Source organism: Elgaria multicarinata, chromosome 8 (genome assembly GCF_023053635.1).
Source record: "Elgaria multicarinata webbii isolate HBS135686 ecotype San Diego chromosome 8, rElgMul1.1.pri, whole genome shotgun sequence".
NCBI lineage: Eukaryota > Metazoa > Chordata > Lepidosauria > Squamata > Anguidae > Elgaria > Elgaria multicarinata.
This window is the reverse complement of record NC_086178.1, coordinates 96,256,745-96,279,756: the sequence shown is the minus strand read 5'-3', so window position 1 is coordinate 96,279,756 and position 23,012 is coordinate 96,256,745.

The following is a 23,012-nucleotide window of genomic DNA, read 5'->3' as shown; positions in this document are numbered from 1 at the left end:
AATGAGTACTTTGAAAAATAAAATAAAAGCTAAGGGCACTGCCATATGGTAAAAAACTAGTCCTGCGAAGGACTAATTCAGGGGAATGTTGAGACCTGTTTCATAGATTAGGCTTCCGTCTTGCAGTATTTGGCAGTGGGTTATTATTTTTTTTATTGTTCTGAGCTAATCTAAATGGATTGGAGGAATGGCCATCTCCCTTTCTGATCTAAAGATTTATGTGGCTATGAGCTTTTCTATGCAAGGAATTTATTGTGTGTTCTTCATTGCTTACAGTTGTTATGAGTTCTTTAGATGATGTTGTGATCCTCCAGTTTCACTTCTGGTTTTTTTCAGAGCACCCTCACTTTTTTTTAGAATAGGGAAAAGGGGTATTATTTCTGAAAGCACCATTTCTACTGATGTATTTGTGCTATTCTACTATAGCACAGCTCCACCTAGAGGTTATGTAGCAGAAAAGCAAGGGGGGAAAAGCTGTTTGTGTAGAGCTTGGATATCAATTCTCTGATGAAATGGGAAGTAGGTACAGTGATTAACATCCTCATGTAGAAAAGTTCTGCATGTTACAATCTGATGGGCTAGACCAGCCTTCCCAATCTGGTGCCCTCCAGGTGTTTTGGACTATAACTCCCAGAATTGCTGATCATTGGCCTTGCTGTCTTGGAATGATGGGTGTAAAAGTCCAAAATGTTTGGACAGCACCAGGTTGGGGAAGGCTCCTCTTTCAGTCACTGTTAAAGTACATGTGGCATTACTCATCCACTTAGAAATTTTGCAATTGCTTTTAAAATAAGTAAACAGCTGTGCGGTAGTGGCGATCCATTCCAGATTGGGACCGTGGGTTGGAGAAAGAGGGGATTTAATGCTTTACCCCTACCATGGTTCTAGTCTGGATTTCCTGTCCAAAAATGGCTGCTTTTTGCTTTGGGAGGGAAACTCCCATTGATGCCAATGGTGTCCTTTCCTTCTGATGCAAATTGCAGCCACAAATGGTGGTGGTGGGGATTTTGTAAATGAAGGTTGAAGTCAATCCAACCTTCCTGCAAGGTAGGCCCCCGGACCAAATGTCCTGTCTTCCCTGGCCACCCCTCGCCCTAGCCCTCTTCCCAACCGGGACGAGCCAGAGATTCCTAGAATAAAAACACGCACACTCAGCTAAGGGCCAAAACAAGTTTAATACCATTCAGCTAAAACTAACATGTAAGCTTTTGGCCGGAGGTAGTAGCAGCAAAGGGGGGAGGGGAAGAGAAGAGGAAGGGAAGGAGAGGGAATCAAAGGAAAGACAACAAAGGGGCAATTTACAAGGAGCCAGGGCTCCAAAACCTCCAAACACACAACCCACCCCCAGCCATAAAAGCAGCTAGCCTTGTCTCAGGAAATCCAGACACTTAAAAAATAAACAAAAGACCCTAGCTTACTCCAAGCAGCCCATCCATGCTTAACCTAGGTGTTCTTCCACCAAGCCAGAACAGAAGATAATCATCCCAAACAGGATACCCTTTTTATCCCCTTTTGGACTTTAGGGCCCCATGACCTCCCCAAACCAACCCCAGCTCTGCCTGGCTCCTAACAACCCTCCCCCCTTAGGGAGGGCTTCACCCTCTTTTTCACAACTGAACCCAATTATCCTAACGACCAGGGAGATAACCTGCAGGTGAGAGGCCCAACATGACCTTGGAGTCACCAAGAGCTCCACACTCCCACCCACACTTCACATACCATCATAGCTACATAACACATACCAGAACAGATACAGAACAAAAAAATCCTGTCATTTTTTCCTGTATAATATTGCCAGGATTCGATCATTTTTGTCTGTCTCTTCTGCCAAGACTCTTGTTCATGCACTGGTTATTTCTCGGTTGGACTACTGCAACCTTCTCACTGGCCTTCCTTCTTCTCACATCAGTTCGTTGGTTTCTGTTCACCACTCTGCTGCTAAGATCATCTTCTTGGCTCGCTGCTCTGACCACGTTACTCCACTTCTGAAATCTCTTCATTGGCTTCCAATTCACCTCAGAATCCAATATAAACTTCTCCTGTTAACCTACAAAGCTTTTCACAGTCTAGCTCCTTCCTATCTTTCCTCTCTCATCTCACACTATTGCCTCTCTTGTGCTTTTCTCTCCTCTAATGCCATGTTTCTCACCTGCCCAAGGGTCTCTACTTCCCTTATTCGGCTTCGTCCATTTTCTTCTGCTGCCCCTTACGCCTGGAACGCTCTTCCAGAACATTTGCGAACTACAAGTTCAATCGCAGCTTTTAAAGCTCAGCTAAAAACTTTTCTTTTTTCTAAAGCTTTTAAAACTTGATTTTGATCTGACTTTTATACTGTTAGTTTTACTCTGCCCTGTGCCTGTTTGGTGCATTCTCTTCCCCGTCTTATTGTTTTATTATTATTTTATTAGAATGTAAGCCTATGCAGCAGGGTTTTGCTATTTTATTGTTTTACCCTGTACAGCACCATGTACACTGATGGTGCTATATAAATAAATAAATAATAATAAAGAATAATACAATTAAAGAGCCAGTACAGCCAGCAATGCCCCATGTCCTTCACAGATGTTGATTGAGACCAAGGGCTAAAACTTTAAAGCTCCCTTCCCTGCAATACCATGTCCCTGATCTGGACTGAGCCACCTGTGCCTGCTATTCACTTAAACAACAAGCACACAATTGGTAATTGAGTGAATAAAGTTACATGTAGTTTGGCCCTAACTCATGGCAGTTCTAAAGGAGTGCCAAATGAATTGTAAACTGAGACTATGGAGGCTTATATTTTGCAGTGATGTGATCAAAGCAAAAAACCTGTCTGTTGGCAGCATATACGCATGACTAGTGCATGACACACTGAGGCCTTTTGGAGCCACAATAGGCAACATTTTCCCCACATCCAACATGCCCAGAAATGATTGGGGCATTTGGCGCAAAAATATAAAATAATAGTTTACTTATAAAGGCCTTCAACAGTGCTCCCCATGATATTTTACCTTTATTTCAGTTTTCTTGATAGAATAGGTTTTTAAAAAAATATATTTTAGCCTAACAACCCTAACACTTTTCAGTTTTAAAAAATGGCAGCACCAAGTACTATTTTAGAACGACAAATTAAAATGCATTTTGTACACAATTGACAGTCTTATTTTTTATTATTAGTTTATCGTTCTGAAGTGGTACTGAAACCTGACAAAATATCAACATGTGAGGAAAAGGCCAGGTACTTCCTGCAAATTGTGGGGAGGGAATTTAATAGGATTGTTGGGTCCCTTTTCCCCCCAAGAGTGAACTGTATTTTCTCCCAAGGATAATCCTAGGCAATATAATCTCCATGTTCAGAGGAGGTTCACCTGTAAATACTAGCTGCTAGAGACAAACACCAAATGAAAGCTGTGTCTTCATGCTTTATATGTAAACTTCCCAGAAGCATCTGGATGCAGTTGAATAGAGCTAGGCTGAAGTATTGGCACAGTTTATTTCAGCAATTTGTGAGAGTGGGAATGAATGAAAGGAAATGCTTTGAGGATTGGTGTGGGTGGAAGAAATTAAAGAGAAATTTTGAGGTGGTGGGGGGAATGCATGGCTGGGTTCACACAACACTCTAATCCACATTCTGTGGTTGAGTGTGAATTGTTGAACTGAGGGATGTTTGCTGAACCATTGGGCTTGTGTGTTGTCTGAAGTCAGGACATTCCCTGCAGGGTGTCCTGTATGGCTTATTTCCCCCAAACAAGCCACCTTAATAACCTATGGTTTGTTGTTGGGTTGTTCAGGGTGGTTAACGAGCCATACTGTATGGTTAATGATCCACCCTGCAGAAAATGTCCTCAGTTCAGACCATTATGCTAACCCATGGTTCAACAAACAACCCACGGTTCAACAGCAACCCACACTCAACAACTGAGTATGGGTGAACAGTCCTGTTGCTTATCTTAATTTTAGATGAGGTGGCAGAGACTTGTTAGTTTTCTTTTACACTTAAAAAAATGAGCCTAACAGTGGCTCCATAAACATTTCCATATTCTTTATTTCTTAGATTTTTATACCACCCAATTGGCAAATGCCCTTGCGGTGGTTTACAATCATTAAACCAAACAACAACAAAATAACCAAAAATAATTAAAAAATATACAACAATACAAGTAGTTAGGTTTTATGTTAAGGTTTTATGCTTTGAAAATTGAAAAAAACAAGTACTACAAGTACCTTCTGCATATGTTTTATCAACTAATATAAAACCAACTACAAAAATGACAATACCTTTTCACCACAAAATCAAAGATAGCCATGTGGTCCATGAGCAAAATTCCAAAATCCATATTAGTGTGATATCTTTATCAGGCCAACCAAAAGATCACCAAAACTGTGTGAACTTTTGAGATCTCCAGATTAAATGGATGAGATAGACCCTTGTTCTGACCCACAATACTCTTCTTATGTTCTCTTCATCTAGGAAGAAGAAAAAGTAAGTTGGGTTGGGGAGAAAGGGAGGTGGGGGCAAGGCTGATGTGTTGAAGCTACGGTGTCTGCAGAAATATCTGATAAAAAGTTAAATAGCATGTTTACTCATACTAACAAATTCTACTCAGGTCATTGCACAATTTATAATTTCTTCTTTTTTTCTGTTTTCCTTGCCAGCAAATTTATACTGATCAAATGTTTTATTTCACTTACTCTTGAGTGATTACTGGTGATTCTTTCCAGTATTAATAATGGATCTGACTATTTCAAACATTGAAACACAGTATTGTTAATCAATGTTGATGTGGCCCAATTTGTGTGTGAGGCTGGGGGCAATTGCTTCATCCCGCCCAATCTATTGGATATTAGTATATGCTTTGTTCAGACCAAACAATAAGATTATTATGACCCTGTTCAGATGACATGCTAAGCCACGGTGGTTAAGCATTTTGAGCTAAACATTATGGCTTAGCGTGTTGTGTGAACCATTCCTAACCATGGTGGCTACATAACCATGGTTTAAACATGCTCACTAATCATTTGCTGCAAAAGAATTAGTAGCTTTACCATGACTTAGCGTGTTGTCTGAACAGGCCCTATGAATTATTGGTCCGATTCAGAATGATCCAGAACTCTGCCACATTCAATCAAACATAAGTATAAGGCTATACTGTTGTCCCACTGTAGTTTTTAAGATTCAAAAGATTCTAAGTAATTTTTAAGATTATAAACCACTAGTTGGGCAGAAAAGCGACTTTGCAGTTTCAGATGGATGACCCCATTTAGCCCATGTGTCTATGGGCGAGGCTAATGGGCACCAAAACATGATGGAACTCAGAAGACTGGTCTTGATTACTAAGCAGTTTTCAGTTTACTTATACAGCGAAAGCTTTTGCAAAGCACCTCTGAATACTGAGAGGTACCAGCCAAAGCTTTAACATTCAAAATCCATTGCCTAGGGATATGGTGAATTTCTCTTAACTCTTAAGTCATTACTTTTTCTAAGGACCTGGAGAGTTAGCAAAAAGGCAGGACTGAATTACAAAAAACTAACAAACAATTGATCTTTATTCAAAACAGTGTCCGTTTCTGTTCAGCATTTGCAAAAGAAAAGAAAAAGACTGCAGAATCTCCATTCTATGTCTGGGGGGTGGACAAAGTGAATACAATATGCCAAGCGGAACCAGCAGCAACATGTTGCAATGTGAAGTTCTCCAGTTCAGTATTCCTAAAGTTCCATTCCGTTCCCTTCCCTAATCCAGTTTTATTGGTGCGGAGTCAGTACAATTCACACCTAGGGATGTAATATTTCTGGATATTTTGAGGCCATGGGGAAAAAATGTTGGGTTTTTTTTCTGCAGTGGGGTTGGGGGTTCGAAAAAAACAGATAATTTTAGAAAAACTGAAAAAGAAGGGATACCTTTTTCTTTCTTTCTTTCTTTATAAAGCTCAGTTTGGAGATCTAAAGTCAGTTTGTTGCTTTAAGACAGCCAAGATGGCCCTGCAATAGATGGTGGTGACACATTAAATGTAATAGTTTTAGACTAATTTCGTTCATAAAATGGGCTGTGTATAATGCTTTTTCAAAAAAAATTAACGGAAAGATAGGTGCTAAATGAATTCTTATATAAGTGGAAATATGCAGAGGCTTATCTAGTTGTAGAAAACTATAATCAGGAATTATCTTTCCTTCTGTGGTTTTTCAGGTTGCTCCAAACATTATTAAAACATATATACAAACCTGATAAGCTAAACTAGGATGACCATATGGAAAGGAGGGCAAGGCTCCTGTATCTTTAACAGTTGTATTGAAAAGGAAATTTCAGCAGGTGTCATTTGTATATATGGAAAATCTGGTGAAATTTCCTCTTCATCACAACAGTTAAAGCTGCAGGTGCCCTGCCCTCTTTTAAATCTGGTCATTATAGTGTAGCTCCTGCAGCTTTAACTGTTGTGATGAAGAGGGAATTTCACCAGATTTTCCATATATACAAATGACACCTGCTGAAATTCCCTTTTCAATACAACTGTTAAAGATACAGGAGCCTGTCCTCCTTTTCATATGGTCACCCTAAGCTAAACAAACAAACAAACAACCCTTCAGAAACTCATGAGACAAATAAAACAGCCTCAGCCTCTTTCTTCAGCTATCCACAGACGTTTTTAAAGAAATGGGTCTTACATAGATGTTTAAAATCCATAAGGGAGGAACATGAAAATACCTCCTAGGAGAGATTGTTTCAAAGCACTGGGGCAATCACCTACAAGGCCCTGCTCATTATGAATGATAATCTAGTTTCCTGAAGAAAGGAAGTCTTGAGAACTGCCTTTGAAGATGACTTCAAGGTGAATGGGTTCACACGGGATACATTTGATTGATCTGAGCAACAGCAAAGGCAATTATGCTTGTGACAAACTTGAAGCTAATCACATCTGCTTTTAAAAGTGCAATATTGGTGGTCCTGATTTTGTGCCATCATTGTCTATTAAAATGATTGGAAGAGCTAAATGATACCAGTTACCGCAACCAAGAACTGTTTTTATGCATTTCTGAAATTCTGTATCTCAAAGGTAAATTCTGTATCAGGATTGTCATTTTCTATAACTCAAGTTTCACTCTATATTTAGGAGTATGCTTTAAAGTCTGTTTGTAAATATATGCCAAGCAGGTTTCCACTAAGGATTTGGGGTGTTGTTGTTTTTAGAACATCTTGACATGTGTTCTGCTGAGTGCTTTGTGTAATTGTCAGTATGTAATTGACAACATTTGGAAATCCAAGCAAATTAAATTGAGGCTTTCTAACTTGAAAACCTCCCAGCCCCTGTCATTCTTAAGCCCCTTCACCACCTGGAATTATGCTCCGAGATCCTGCAAAATCCAATAAAATTAAGTCTGGTATTCGATATTTGCATTTCTTCCAGTTGTATTACTAAGCATATATGAAAGATAAAAAAGAGATGTGTTACCATATTTTATGGCTGAACAACAGACTGGAGTCTCTCTAAAGTTTTGCTGTGCTTGTAGATTCCAGCCTTAATTGGCATGCATTTATTTTCTTCAAATTGAATCTTGCTTGACTTAATTTGCAAAAATATATTTTGCTGGGTGTTTTGGTTTGATCTTCTAACAGCATGAATCTTGTGGAGCACGTCTTATCTCCAAACGTTGGAAAAATTCAGGGGCAAACTACACACAAATGTAAATGTGCTCTGGTACTTTTTAATTTTTTTGAATTTTATTTAAAGTACTGCTGATAGAGGTGTGGGAATTTGGGGGTGGAAATCCAGTAGTGAAAGGGTGATTAGGCTTTTCTTCACTTGCCACTTCTTTACTCCAAATTGCCCCCTAATTAGATTTTATCACATGGGTTTCAAATGTATTCTTTTTCTTGCACAGATCACATGTACCTGTCTGTAAGCCTGCATTCACGTGCTATGCTCTTCCAAGAAATGCTTGGCACTGGACAAGATCAGTCACTACATATTACTCTGCCAACTGTCTATTTATCTTATTTATTATTTAAAATATTTTTAACCAACCCTTCTACTAAAAAAGTGCTCACTGTAATTTACCTAAGACCAATAACAAACAAGGCAGTTCCTGCCCTCAGACTTGCCATCGAAAATACATCTCACACACACACAAAGGGAATTGAGGAGGGAAGAGGCGGGAAACACCACCAAACCTCTGTTTGGAAAAACAGACCTCACATGTCATCATTGTGGGTTGGTGGGGCATGTTAGACCACAATGTCCCAGGCTGAGAGAAGAGAAAGAGAAAAGTACCTCAGTAAGGAGAGTAGATATAAATAAAGATGCTGAACATCCCCAAAGTTCTCAGTGTTACACACTGGTGTGGGGAGAAATGAAAGAATCAGATCAATCTTTATTATTATTATTATTATTTATTTATATAGCACCATCAATGCACATGGTGCTGTACAGAGTAAAACAGTAAATAGCAAGGCCCTGCCGCATAGGCTTACATTCTAATCATGTATGTATGTAATCATGTATGTAATCATAATTACATTCTAATTATGGGAAGATGTTCTCGTAAATGGAAGGAGGCATAAAGCTATTCTAGATACTGGAGCTCATTTATCTCTAATTAGAGCAGATCTTGTAATGAGTGAGGAGATTATTCCTCACAGAAAAATTAACATCAAACCTGTGACAGGGCCCATAATTGAAATTCCTGTAGCCGAGATGGAAGTTACATGGAGGGGAGTCACAGGGAATTGTATTTTGGGTGTTAATTCCTGTCAGGAAGAACCTCTAATCCTAGGTACTGATATCATGGGGTTAGAAGGTAGAAAAGTTTTTATTATTACATGCTCACAAGCAGCAGTGGAGGGCTTGTCAGACAATTGTAGCAAATCTGGAGATGCTGAAGGCATGCCTCTGCAGTTGCCTAGCAACCCAGCTGAAGGAACTGCTGAGCCAGGAAACATCGTTGCAAAAAATGATACCACGTTTGCTTTACACACAGGAAATGATCCCAGCTTGGAAGTTTTAAGATCCAAAGCTGAAGCACAAGAAACTTCTTTTAGTGACACTCAGAAAGAGCAGGTTTTCTGGGATTGGGGACTCCTATACCGAAAGTGGTTGCCCAGGAAGAAACAAGGAAGTTGGGGGGCTGAAAAGCAGCTTGTGGTACCAAAACCATATAGGGACCAGCTGCTGCAATTAGCTCACGACTCCTTTTTGGCAGGCCACATGGGGATAGGTAAAACCCGGGAAAAGTTGATGGCTAATTATTACTGGCAGAATATTTCTAGGGAAGTCACAGAGTTTTGCAAGTCCTGTGAGAGTTGCCAGAGGGTGGGGAAAAGTGGGGACAGGGTCAAGGCTCCCCTAATTCCCCTACCACTTATCAACCAACCCTTTTTTAGGATAGGACTGGACCTAGTAGGACCCTTCCCTAGACCTACACAGACGGGGGAAAGGTTTCTATTGACCATTATAGATTTTGCCACAAGGTTCCCGGATGCTGAAGCCCTTCGAAATGTTGATGCCTTGTCAGTAGCAGAAGCCCTATTAAAAATCTTTTGTCGCTTGTGTTGCCCCCATGAAATTTTGAGTGATCAAGGCTCAGCTTTTCTCTCTGATGTAATGAGATGTTTGTGGAGGTGTTGCAGTGTCAAACATATAACATCTACTGCTTTCCACCCCCAAACAAATGGTCTAGTTGAAAAATTTAATGGCACCATTAAGCAGATGATTAAGACCTATGTGGCAGACCATCCCTTTGACTGGGACAAAAAATTGCCCTACTTTCTCTTCGCTTTTAGGGAAATTCCCCAAGACTCCACTGGGTTCTCACCATTTGAACTAATGATGGGGAGGAATGTACGTGGTCCCTTAAGTATTATGAGGAAAAGCTGGGAGGGAGAATTAGAAGAAGAGAAAGAATACATAGTAAATTATGTTTTGAACCTTCAACATGACATGAGGGAAGTGATGGAGCTGGCACACATGATTTGGCCAAAGCCCAAACCAAGCAGAAAACTTGGTATGACAAAAAAGCTAGAGCCAGGAACTTTGAAATAGGAGATAAGGTCATGGTCTTCTTACCCCAAAAGAATAATCAGTTTGAGGCTGGTTGGGAGGGACCTTACATTATTCAGGATAAGACTGATCCCACTACTTATCGACTAGAAGTGCCAGGTGTGGAAAAATTGAAGGTTGTGCATATTAACACGTTGAAACCTTTTTATGAGCGCACCATCCTAATTTATCAAATTTCATGCACCTCCCCAGATGAAAATCTAAGTGAACCAGATTTATTGATGGAGAGTAAAGAGGAGGGTGGCACTGAAAGCATTAAGTGGGACAGCGACACCTCTCCGGTGGTGAGGGAGGCCATTTGGGGAGTTTTACAACAATATTCCCACCTGTTCAGCTCCAAACCAGGGCGAACAAACATTATAAAACATGAGATCAAGACTGGGACCCACCAGCCTATTAGGTCGTCGGCTTACAGGGTGAATGGGAGAGTTTTGGAAGCAGTCAAAAAGAAGATCCAGGATATGTTAGAACTGGGGGTTATTCAGCCATCTCGTAGCCCCTGGGCGACTCCTATTGTCCTTGTCACCAAACCCAATGGGTCCATTAGGTTTTACATTGACTTTAGAAAAATAAATAAAATTACTACCCTTGATCCCTACCCCATGCCAAGAATGGACACCCTTCTAGACCAATTAAGTTCTGCGCAGGTCATATCCACCCTAGACCTGTGCAAAGGCTTTTGGCAGATGGGTCTAGAAGAGGGATCTCGTGAGTAAACAGCTTTCATCACCTCAGAAGGCTTGTTTGAATTTCTAGTACTCCCTTTTGCCCTAAAAAATAGCCCCTCCTCCTTTCAGAGGCTAATCAATGAAGTTCTAAAAGGGATGTCAGAGTTTTCGCTAGTTTAAATGATGATATTGCCATTTTTAGTCAATCCCTTCCCGATCATTTAATCCATCTAAGGAAGGTGCTGGATGCTATAGAGGTAGTAGGTCTTACTTTAAAAGCTACCAAGTGCCAGTTTGGGAAACCTCAGGTGACTTACCTAGGTCATTGAGTGGGGAGTGGGACCCTTGCCCCAATAATCAGCAAAGTAGAGGCAATTAATAGCTGGCCCATTCCCACTACTAAGAAGCAAGTGCGTGCCTTCCTGGGAATGGCAGGGTATTATCGCCAATTTATCCAAGTCTTTGGAGAAATGGCTGCACCCCTGCATGAACTAACCCAAAAACAGAAAACAGAAAGTGGTGTGGACAGAGCAATGCCAGAAGTAGTTTGATCTTCTCAAACAGGCATTATGCACTGCACCAATATTAGTGGCACCCAACTTTGAAAAGGAGTTTATTCTGGCCACAGACGCTTTGGAGGTCGGAGTGGGAGCGGTACTATTGCAGACAGTGGACAATGTGAACCATCCCGTGGCCTATTTCAGCAGGAAGTTGTCAGAGAGAGAAAGAAACTATTCTACTGTACAAAAAGAGTGTTTAGCCATTGTTTGGGCTATGGACAAAGTCAAGCCATACGTGTGGGGACAGCGGTTTGTCCTGCAAACAGATCTTCGAGAGCTGTTGTGGCTACAATCCATGAAAAGCCACAACCAACTTTTGCAGCGGTGGTAGTGGCAGATCAAAGACTTCAACGCAGAGATCCAGCATGTAGCAGGTCGAGAGAACATCATCGCGGATGGACTGTCTTGCTAGGAATCGTCCAATTCACCAGTAAAGTGAGACTTTGTTGTGGACATTGTGATGCTCCTGGACTTTAAAATTAGAGCCAAAAAGTGGACTAATAAAAATGTGGTTCCTTTAACTTGTTTGATTTTCCAAGAGGTTTGTATGTATATATATTGTTATTGCTATTGTTATGTATAAATGTTTAACCATTTTATTCCCCAAACCCTATGTACAGGTCCAGGTATTAAACCAGCCCCATACTCGGGTTTTTTTTTTAAAGGGGGGAGATATGTGGCGGTACACCCCACAAGTCAGTTCCCAAATGTATGTCTGCAGTTTGTAAGTCTGTGGTGAGTTTAGAATGTTGGCCTGAGTGGGTGGAGTTAGAATGTCTTGGGAGGGGGGAGGAGTGATATATAAGGGAATGACTGAGGGGATTGCGGGGGACTTTTTAGGTACTCTTAGAGTCTTTAGTGCTCTCTGTGTTTAGAGTACTTAAGTTCTGGGAAATTTGAGGTTCAGGGTAGAGAGTGGTGTCTTTGGAGTGTGGTGTGGAGTTGATGTATATTAATCAATACAGATAATAAAGAAAGCTCAAGAGTGATTGTGTGAGAGAAAGGAAAGTGTGTATGTGAATGAGTGAAAGGATTGGATGAAAGGTTTCAAAAAGGGTTTTAAATGTTTTATTTGAAACAAAGCTCGTGAACTTTTGAAAATAAATTTTGATTGTTTTGTTTTTAACTACCACAAAAATCTCACGTGTCTGTTTGGCATTTATCATCTGAAGTTTACACATTTAGCACCCACTCTGACAATAATTCACTTCAGCACATATAACTCACAGTGTTTTATTTTATATATTGAAATCCTTCTCAATTTAACCCCTTTCTCCACATAGTTTGGAGTAAGGTGGTTTTTATCCCTTGCCTCAGGCGTATCAAGTGGTGGTGCTTGGCTTGAGCAGGGAGTAGCCGTGGGCCAGGCTTGTGGTTCAGAGCCTGTGTCGTGGCACAGCCCCCTTCTTTCTCTGCTGTAGCCTGGTGGAACAACTGTTGTTATAGACCATGAGGGGATCTACACTAGTATATGAAATGTTGTTTTACAGTCATTGAACATTTTGTTTTTGAACGATTTAAAACATAGCAGTTTTTAAAACGTTTACTTACTTTTCTCTTTCCGTGGGAATGCATTCCTTCTAGCCACACTCAGAAAAGAAATCCGTTTGTTCTTCCCTCCCCCCACCCGACTGCCAATTTACTCTCCCCCTTCCTCTGCTCTCTGAGAATCTTCCAATTACAAACGATGCAGCCAGCAGCCTCCCAAAAGTGAAACTAAAAAATTGGCTGCAAAAAAGAGGCTTGAAAGAAAAAAACGGCTCCAGCTTTGGGCGCGGAAATTACATAAACATGCCCCCCCGGAATGTGATTGGCTAATTAAGGATACAGGAAACCCATTTAATATGTTGAAATTGGCCACATCATAACAAATAGAACGACTTACTTCAGAGAAGTTCAAAATAAAAACCGGAGAACAGACGACAATAAAACGTCACAAACTGAACGTCATGTGGCGAAATACTACCAAACACACCCTTAAAAACGGTAAGACATGTTCTAACTTGACTAGTATAGATCCCCTCCACGTTAGAGGTCTATAACCTTACAAAGTGTTTTACAAAGTATTGCAATTAGTATTTCTGTTTCATTCAAACAGCAACATGTCTTGGCTTGGTCCTGCTCACTGCCATCTTCCCCACTTTCTTTATGCTGTCCTGCTAATCCTCAATCCTAACACCAGGTCTGGTGCCTCATTCTTTCTTCTAACTGCCTCCCATATCCAGCATCCATCTTCTTTCCCCAACACTCAAAACACCTTCTTGGAATGGAACACTCAACATTCTTCCACCTAGTTCCTTTTGTCGGATCTGGGTTTGGGCTTTCCTAGCAAAACTTAATTTTTTAAATTTTTTACTCAGAATAATTCTGCCCTGTGAGAAACTGGAACATATATTTTTTGGGGGGGCAGAGAGGTTTTTCAGGTCCTGCTACATCACCACAAATGAGGTGGCACCAAAGGGGAGTTGCTGCATTGGGCATCTCTTTGGGTGGCCGTGAGAGTGAGAAGGCCACCCCATGTTTCTTCTGGTGATGTAATAGGACCTCAGTGTCAGGTGGGATCCTTTTATTAGTGAGAGAAGGGGAGGGGTTGGTATAGACTAGGTGATTTGCTTATGTGCTGCCAGTTCCATGATGAGAGAATGGCCTGGGATAGGTATAAGGAAATGGCCTAGAGTACATAGCACCTTCCAGGTGTGCCTACATAGATATGTGTGCTTGAGATCTGAAAAGGATCTAGGCTTCTAGGTTTCTGTGGCTCTGGCTGCTTGGGTGTGGGTATAGGCTTTTTAGACACACAAGAGGAAGCTAAGCACATATTTTTAATTGGATGGGAAGAGATGGAATTAGTTTGGGCACCACTTTTCTGGATTTGGTTGGGTGTGAGAGATATGGCTGTGGGAATAGACCATGCCATCATGGGGAAAGGAGGTGAGACATTTGTCCTCCTCTGTGGTTCTTCTTTCCACCAGGGATATCCTGGTTGCCATGGTGGTACCCCTCCATAGGACCACTGCCATCCAGGGTGTAATCCTCGTTGGGTGGGCTAATCTGACATGTATTGTGGAGACCTGGTTGGGCAAGGTGGGTATGCTCTACTTGTCCAAACCTTGTCTACCACTGTTCTCTGTGTTGTAGCACCTAAGACTACGAGGGATGGAGTTGCAGCAGTCAATCACAGTTGTATCCCCCTGTCCAGGCCCTGGTCTGAGGGCTGGTGGCTCTTATACAAATAACTCGGGGAAAGCAGAATCTCTTCAAATATCGGTATGAGAGATAAATTATTAGCAGTAATTTATACGTCAAATCCTGAATAATAAAGTCTAACAATCTGTCAACTGCTAACAACAAATTTTGTCAACAGTAGAAAGCGATAAATTCATCAGATGAATTATTCACCATAAATTATTTTACACAGCTCTGTTAAATATATAGCTTCCTACCCCTCCACGTTTATTAACTTCTTTTACAGCTGCCATGTTCAAAATGCCAACAACTGGCACACAATAAATATTAATGGTCCATAAATTAAGGCATTACTCTTCCTGACATCCTACCATTTCCTTCAGGGTCCAGTGGGAAAGTCACAGGAGGCTGCTTAACAAAAAAAGAAAGACCGACCTGCAAAAGAAAAAGAAAAAATAAAGAAGCATTTAAAAACGCTTGATGTATCAAAATGTCTGAATTATAAGTGGGGCATGGCATATTCATGCACCATATTTCCACAAATGCTAAAGGGGGAAAAAGGTGCCATTTTAATGTATGGCTTCATTGAGAGCATGTACATTTCTCAGTTAAAATCCATGATAGTACGTGGCCATTTAAGTAAATACATAAGAACATAAGAAGTGTCATCCTGGATCAGACCCGGAGTCCATCTAGTCCAGCACTCTGTTCACACAGTGGACAACCAGCCACCGGCTAGGGATGAACAAGCAGGACATGGTGCAACAGTACCCTCCTGCCCATGTTTCCCAGCAACTGGTGCACACAGGCTTACTGCCTCGATACTGGAGATAGCACACAACCATCAGGGCTGGTAGCCATTGATAGCCTTTGCCTCCAGGAATTTATCCACCCCCCTTTTAAAGCCATCCAAATTGGTGGCCATCACTACATCTTGTGATAGTGAGTTCCATAATTTAACTATACGCTGTGTGAAGAAGTACTTCCTCTTATTTGTCCTGAATTTCCCACCAATCAGCTGCATTGGGATGACCCCAAGTTCTAGCATTTTGAGAGAGGGAGAAAAATGTCTCCCTATCGGTATTGCATAGCATGGCACAGAGCGTTTATTGTTGTCTCAATTCTCATGATACAAGGACTAAATCAAACATGAATCACATATATTAAAGAATAAAGTACACCAACTTGAATTACATGTTTGTAATTCGAGTTTATAGTTCATCCTAGGCTGTGTTCTCATGTTATCTTGGCCTCCGGGGTTCTCTTTGTTCTGTTGTCTCTTCGCCTTAAAGCGCTTACCTTTCCCACATCTTGTTCTGAATGAGGAGCAAGAGAATGAAGAGCAGCTCCTTGATGAAGGAGGACTTGCAGCTGACCAATAACTTTCTTCCTTGGTTGTCTCAGCTGCAGCTAATCTTCCCTATAGCAGGAGAGAAGAACCATCAGCTAAGGTGTCTCTTTCCCCTATGAATTCAACCAATTCAGAAGTATCTCCTTACGTGGGTGGCAACCCCTCCCAACAGTTGAACTTTACATTTTGATGTCAGGATCTTTTCAATTTCCACCTTTAAAATGTATAGTTTTAAATGTTTTGCTCTTTTTATTTATTTTATTTGCCGCAAGGTTTTATTGTTTTAAATAGTTGTACACCGCCTTGATGGCTTTTTAGGAGATAAGTTGATATATAAATGTTAATACCAAATAAATAATAAATAAGTTTTGATTTCAAAATCAGAATGTTGGGTTTTAGGGCCAAATGTTAACAGATGGTGAAATCTGAAATGTTGTTCCTTGTCAACAATCTACCTGTTTCTTGCCAGATTGAAAGGGGAGATGTAGACAAGGCCTTGAAGGGGTAGGCTGGCACCTGGTACCATCCGAATATTTAGGACTACATCTCCCATCATCCTTTGCTGGCTAGTGGATATGGGAGTTGTAATCCAGGACATCAAGTTGCCTAGCATACCCTTCAGGTGTGGCCACCCAGCCAAATATATGATAAGAGGTGCTTTTCTTTTCTATATCCATCTCTAATGTACAAGCACTCTGCATGAACTTAACTTGCATTATTTAAAGCAATACCATTTTATTTACTCTATATCAGGACGTTTTGGCCTTCAACTTCTGTCATCCCTCACTATTGGGTATGCTGGCTAGGGAATTGTATGCCAAAACAGCTTGAGGCCCACCCCCCGAAATGTGGAGAAAAGGAAGAATATTTCAAGTATTCATTGGTCACTGGTGTGTTAATTGTTAATGAACTCAATTTTGTCATATGAAGAGAGACCAAGGGAGACATTACAACAACAACAACAACAATAATAATAATAATAATTTTATTTATTTCTTACCCGCCTCTCCCTTTGGATCGAGGTGGGGAACAACATTAGAACAGGAATCAATAAATCTTAAAAATTCATGATTTTACATTGATCTGGATAGGACTGCCGGAAAAGCCTAGTTTTTAAAGCTGCCTTAAAATCACACAGAGAGTTAATTTTACGAATCTCCTCCGGCAGGCCATTCCACAACCTGGGGGCAACAGAAGAAAAGGTCCTCTGGGAAACTGATGTCAGCCTAGTTTTAGCTGACTGAAGTAAGTTCACCCCAGAGGACCTGAGTGTGCGGGGCGGACTATATGGGAGAAGGCGATCCCGCAGGTAACCTGGACCCAAACCATTTAGGGCTTTAAAGGTAATGACCAACACTTTGTACTTTGCCCGGAAACTAATTGGCAGCCAGTGGAGTGATTTTAATGTTGGGGTAATATGCTCACCCCTAGATGTACTGGTGACCAACCTGGCTGCCATATTTTGAACTAGTTGAAGTTTCCGAACTAGGTACAATGGTAGCCCTATGTAGAGCGCATTGCAGAAGTCAAGCCTTGAGGTTACCAGCGCGTGCACTACTGTCTTTAGGTCTTCTGACTCTAAGAAGGGGCGCAACTGGGGTATCAGCCAAAGCTGATAGTAGGCACTCCTGGCTGTCGTATCTGTCTGGGCTGTCATTTGGAGCGATGGATCCAGGGGCACCCCCAAACTGCGAACACAGTCTTTCAGGGGGAGTGTAGCCCCATCCAGAACTGGCTATTCATCCACCATACGAAGGGTTGGGCCTAGGCCAGCACTACAATTTTCAGCGATGAGGAAAGATGAACATTAATAGACGGGGAGTTGGCCAAGGCACCCAATATACAAGGTACAATATATTTCTGTTCCACCAGCATTTATCACCAGATGCTGGCCCTCAAATAAATCTTGGCGTGAGAAATGATTTTTAAGACTTGCTTAGATCCGACAGCTGTAAATGTCCCTTGTGAACTATGAAAAAGCAATCTCAATCCAGCTGCTGGTGTTTAGGGCGACACAAAATGAAAAGTGCTGTAAATGACACAATCTTTTCTTTCTTTTCTTTTTTCTAATAGGTTTGACAAACAGCAGGGCTAAACTGGCAAATGATGGAGGCTTTCATGTTATTGACATGCCAGTAGCAAGAACCATTTTTTTTTGTCTTGGTGTTAAGTTAAATTCAAAATTAACAGTGGTGGCATGGAAGAATGTAAGAAGAATGTTTGCCCTGTAGTGTTACAGTATGACAATTTTGCCATCACGTCACAGTGTAACACTTCACCCTGAAAAAAATGGGTTCTGCAAGGTGTTTTTAAAATGTACTTCCTATATTTTTAACCACTGGCGGCCAGAGATGCAGCTAGGTAATTACACATATCTTCCTAGCATGGTCCAGTTCTTTTCTTGGTAGCCAGTTCAGGCATAAGGAGAAATACAACAAAGGATGGTGCAATTGAGTGCAGCAGAGCACTGGTTTTCAAACTGTTCCAGAGAACTTTATAAGGGGCTTCTCAGTGAGATTTATTTATTTATTCATTTATTTATTGCATTTCTATACCACCCAATAGCTGAAGCTCTCTGGGCAGTTCACAAAATTTAAAACCATTCAAAGTATAAAACAACAGTATAAAACCATAATATAAAATACAATATAAAAGCACAACCAGGATAAAATCAGCAGCAGTGCAGAAATACAAATTTAATAGCTTCGGCTATTGGGCGGTATAAAAATGTAATAAATAAATAAATAGTAAGCCTGATGGGGTTTTGACCATTTTTATCTTTTGTTACAGTGCCTAATTTCCTTTAGGAATATAATAATAATGGGCTCAAGTTACAGGAAGCCAGATTCCAGCTGGACATCAGGAAAAACTTCTTGACTGTTAGAGCAGTCTGACAATGGAACCAATGACCTAGGGAGGTTGTGGGCTCTCCCACACTGGAGGCCTTCAAGAGGCAGCTGGTCAGCCATCTGTCAGGGATGCTTTAAGGTGGATTCCTGCATTGAGCAGAGGATTGGACTTGATAGCCTTATAGGCCCCTTCCAACTCTACTATTCTATGATTCTATATAAGCAATAGCAATTTATTAGCAATTTTTTAAAGCCAAAATCTATCAGATTTGTACTCAAGAAATGAAGACTTATGGGAGTTAAAATGCTACTCTGTTTTACAGCTGGAATTTGTAATATAAATCTGAAGCTGCTCCAAGATGTCATGTTTGCCCTGTAGTGTTACAGTATGACAATTTTGCCATCACTTCACAGTGTAACACTTCACCCTGAAAAAAATGGGTTCTGCAAGGTGTTTTTAAAATGTACTTCCTATATTTTTAACCACTGGCGGCCAGAGATGCAGCTAGGTAATTTTGCTCTCTGGACAAGAGGGGGCTCTTTAGCCCTATGAAGAGAGACTGAAAGAACTGGGCATGTTTAGCCTGGAGAAGATAAGATTGAGGTGAGACATGATAGCACTCTTCAAATACTTGAAAGGTTGCCACTCAGAGAAGGGCCAGGATCTCTTCTCGATCCTCCCAGAGTGCAGGACACGGAATAATGGGTTCAAGTTACAGGAAGTCAGATTCCGGCTGGACATCAGGAAAAACTTCCTGACTGTTAGAGCAGTACGATAATGGAATCAGTTACCTAGGGAGGTTGTGGTCTCTCCCACACTAGAGGCATTCAAGAGGCAACTGGACAACCATCTGTCAGGGATGCTTTAGGGTGGATTCCTGCATTGAGCAGGGGGTTGGACTCGATGGCCTTATAGGCCCCTTCCGACTCTACTATTCTATGATTCTATGTATTACTTCACTTATTTCAAAGTATAGTATTATGCCAGCCTTGCTGCATTTGGGGGCAGCCCTACTCATTCTGCTGAGAGGGCCCCCAGACGTCTGCCCCAAACTCCTGCCTTGACTGTGACACTGCTGGTGGCATGCACCTCTAAAGAGTAAGGTGACCAAATGAAAAGGAAGACAGGGCTCCTGTATCGTTAACAGTTGTATATAAAAGAGAATTTCAGCAGGTGTCATTTGTATGCATGCAGCACCTAGTGAAATTCCCTTTTTTAAATTACAGTGGGGGAACTAGATAATCTGTCATAAATGTGCATCGACTTCTAGCCTTTCTCCATATCCTTATGAGAAAGTGTTCAGGTTGCCTACATCTGGGGATGGCTGCCAGAAAGCCCACACTGCCTCCTGCATCAGGATTACCCAATGCCACCTAGTAGCAGCAAAAGCACGTGTTTTTTTTCTTAAAGTGGGGGGCAACCCAGCACCATCAAGGCAGCCTCTAACCCTTAGGAGAGGAATTTCATCTTTTTAGAACAGGGGAAAAACTGGACAAAAGCCAGGAAAGCACCAAGCAATTGGTGTTTTGGGGAAAGGAACCAGGAATCCTGGAGGGCCAAATTGGGACCCCAGGAGGGTTGGATTTAGGGTGACCATATGAAAAGGAGGACAGGGCTCCTTTATCTTTAACAGTTGTATTGAAAAGGGAATTTCAGCAGGTGTCATTTGTACATATGAGGAACTTGGTGAAATTCCCTCTTCATCACAACAGTTAAAGGTGCAGGAGCTATACTAGAGTGATCAGATTTAAAAGAGGGCAGGGCACCTGCAGCTTTAACTGTGGTGATCAAGAGGGAATTTCAGCAGGTTCCCCATATATACAAATGACAACTACTGAATTTCCCTTTTCTATACCACAGTTAAAGATACAGGAGCCCTGTCCTCCCTTCCATAGGGTCACCCTAGTTAGATTTATCTCCCAGGCCTGAGGTTCCTCTCCCCTGGTATAAACAGAGCTCATGAATATTTGTCTGAAAGAACTACTTTGGATGCATTCAGCACAACCCCCTCTCCCTTTTTCATAATAGCCAGAAGGATGTTATTGTTGCTGCAGTCTGTGGGCGTGGTCTTGTCAGTTGGGAGTTTGGTAATAGTCCAACTGCAACGTGTTAATTTCCTCTTTTAGTTAGCTGGAATGTTCTCCCAGCCAGAGCCATTGTGAGTGTGCTAAGTAAGGAGGGGGTGGGGGAGCGGGGATTCAATTGTGTTTGATTGTATTTCCACCCATTTTGAGTTTCCCAGTCTCAGTTGAAAGGAAGTTTCTCTGTGGATGTCTAAGCAAATTACCAGCACTCCACTGTCCTTTTCAGTCTTTGACTTCTTAGGGGGAATCCGCACGTCATTCTCAGGGCACTTCCATCCGCCCCCAGTGCACCCCGAAAACGATCGTGTAACTTGCCTGTAAAAGAGCTGAGGAAGAAGCGTCCTTGCCACCGCCGCCACCCAACTCCCTCCTCCCTCCTCGCTGGCTGGGACGGAGAGCTCGGGGGAAGAAGGCGGGGTGGAGAGCTTCTTCCGCTCTCCACCCCGCCTTCTTCTGCCGAGCTCTCCGAGCCGGCTGGCGAGGAGGGAGTTGGGTGGCGGCGGCAGCAGCAGCGGTGGCAAGGATGCTTCTTCCTCGGCTCTTTTACAGGCAAGTTACACGATCGTTTTCGGGGTGCACTGGGGGCGGATGGAAGCGCCCTGAGAACAACGTGCGGATTCCCCCCAGGTGTAAGAAAATAAGAGAGCCGGGGTCAGTGCAAAGCAATGTTCTAATTTCAGGAGCACTTTGAGAACCTGAATCGTCTGTCTCCCCCATATTTTGATACACACACGTGCATGTGACAGAATCAACCCTCTCTGGGCTGATACGTTTTGAGCAGTATGAGTCCAGAGAGTCCATCCTTAGTTTCCTTCAGTGGAGCTCTCTCAGAAGATGTTACCCTCCAGCGGCTCTTCTTGTAATGTGAAGCAAGCCAAGGAACCATCAACATCTGTACTATAACCGTTGCGCTCACACGCACAAGTGCTGAGAAACTGCGTGCCATTGCACCACCGCAACTGTACACTTTGGTGAGCTTGGTGTGATATAGTGAAAGTGGCTTGTTCATGAAGCTGACTGCTGTAGTTTAACGGCCGGGACGGCAAATTAAAGTGGACGCCATATTGAGTTATTGATTTGGGCAATCCCTTAGAGCAGAGGTGGGTAACACACAGCCTGTGGACTCCACGTGGGTCCCACTGCCCCCTGATGTGACCACCATAGTCACTGCTGCGCCGCTGAAATTCAGAGTCACAGAGTTTGTTTATTACATTCATATCCCTCTTTCCCTCCTCTTGCAAGGAACCCAGGGTGGGGTACAGGATCCTCCTCTCTATTTTATCCTCACCAAGAACCCTGCAAGGTAGGTTAGGTAGAGAGTCAATGAGTGGCCCAAAGTCACCCAGTAAGCTTCATGGCCAGTTCCCAGTCCAACACTCTAACCACTGAGTTGGGGTGATTGTTGACTTTTGAAGGCTTCAACAAGCTGACATTGGGAGGATTATAAGTGGATGACAACATTGTCAGGATCTCCCAGTGGTGCAGCTAGGGACCAATATCGTGCCTACCTTGGGCCTGACGTCTAGGACCCCACAGCCTCAAATGACCACTCAGATAGAGCAGATGATCAGGGCCACAGAGGCAAACTCTCTTTTTTAAAAAAATTAGTCCTGGCAAACAGTTTAGTTGTTCTAACTTCTCAGGAATGTAATAATAATCCATACCATACTTCTTTATTGCAATCCATAGATCCATGAAAAAACAAGAATCAAACATGAAACATCATACAGTTAGAGCTATTATCAACTTTCGTCTAATACACAGAGAGCTCTAATCCTGGCTGTCACTGTAAGAAATTTAGCAACAGCCAAAGTTACTTTTTGAGGACTTATCTTCCAACAGAAACTTAACATAAAATTTGTCTGAACTTCTGAACAGTTTACTCAACAATAGGGTGATCATAAGATGGCGGGCCTGATTATAAAAGCTACAGGACAGAAGGATATGCTCCATCGTTTATTTCTTACCTTCCTCTCCATTTGATCAAGGCGGGGAACAACAGTAAATATAAAATACATAAAACAGAATTAACATAATATACATTGTTAAAAAATTCTAAAAGCATTCTAAAACCATCCTAAAATCCCCCTGGATAGGCCTGCCAGAAGAGATCAGTCTTGATAGCTTTTTTGAATGCTACTAGACTGTCTAGTCTCCTCTGGCAGGCCATTCCACAGTCTGGAAGCAGCAGAAGAGAAGGTCCTCTGGGTAACACCCGTCAGCCTAACTTTGACTTGCTGAAGTAGATTCTTCCCAGAGGACCTGAGTGTGCGCTGCGGATTGT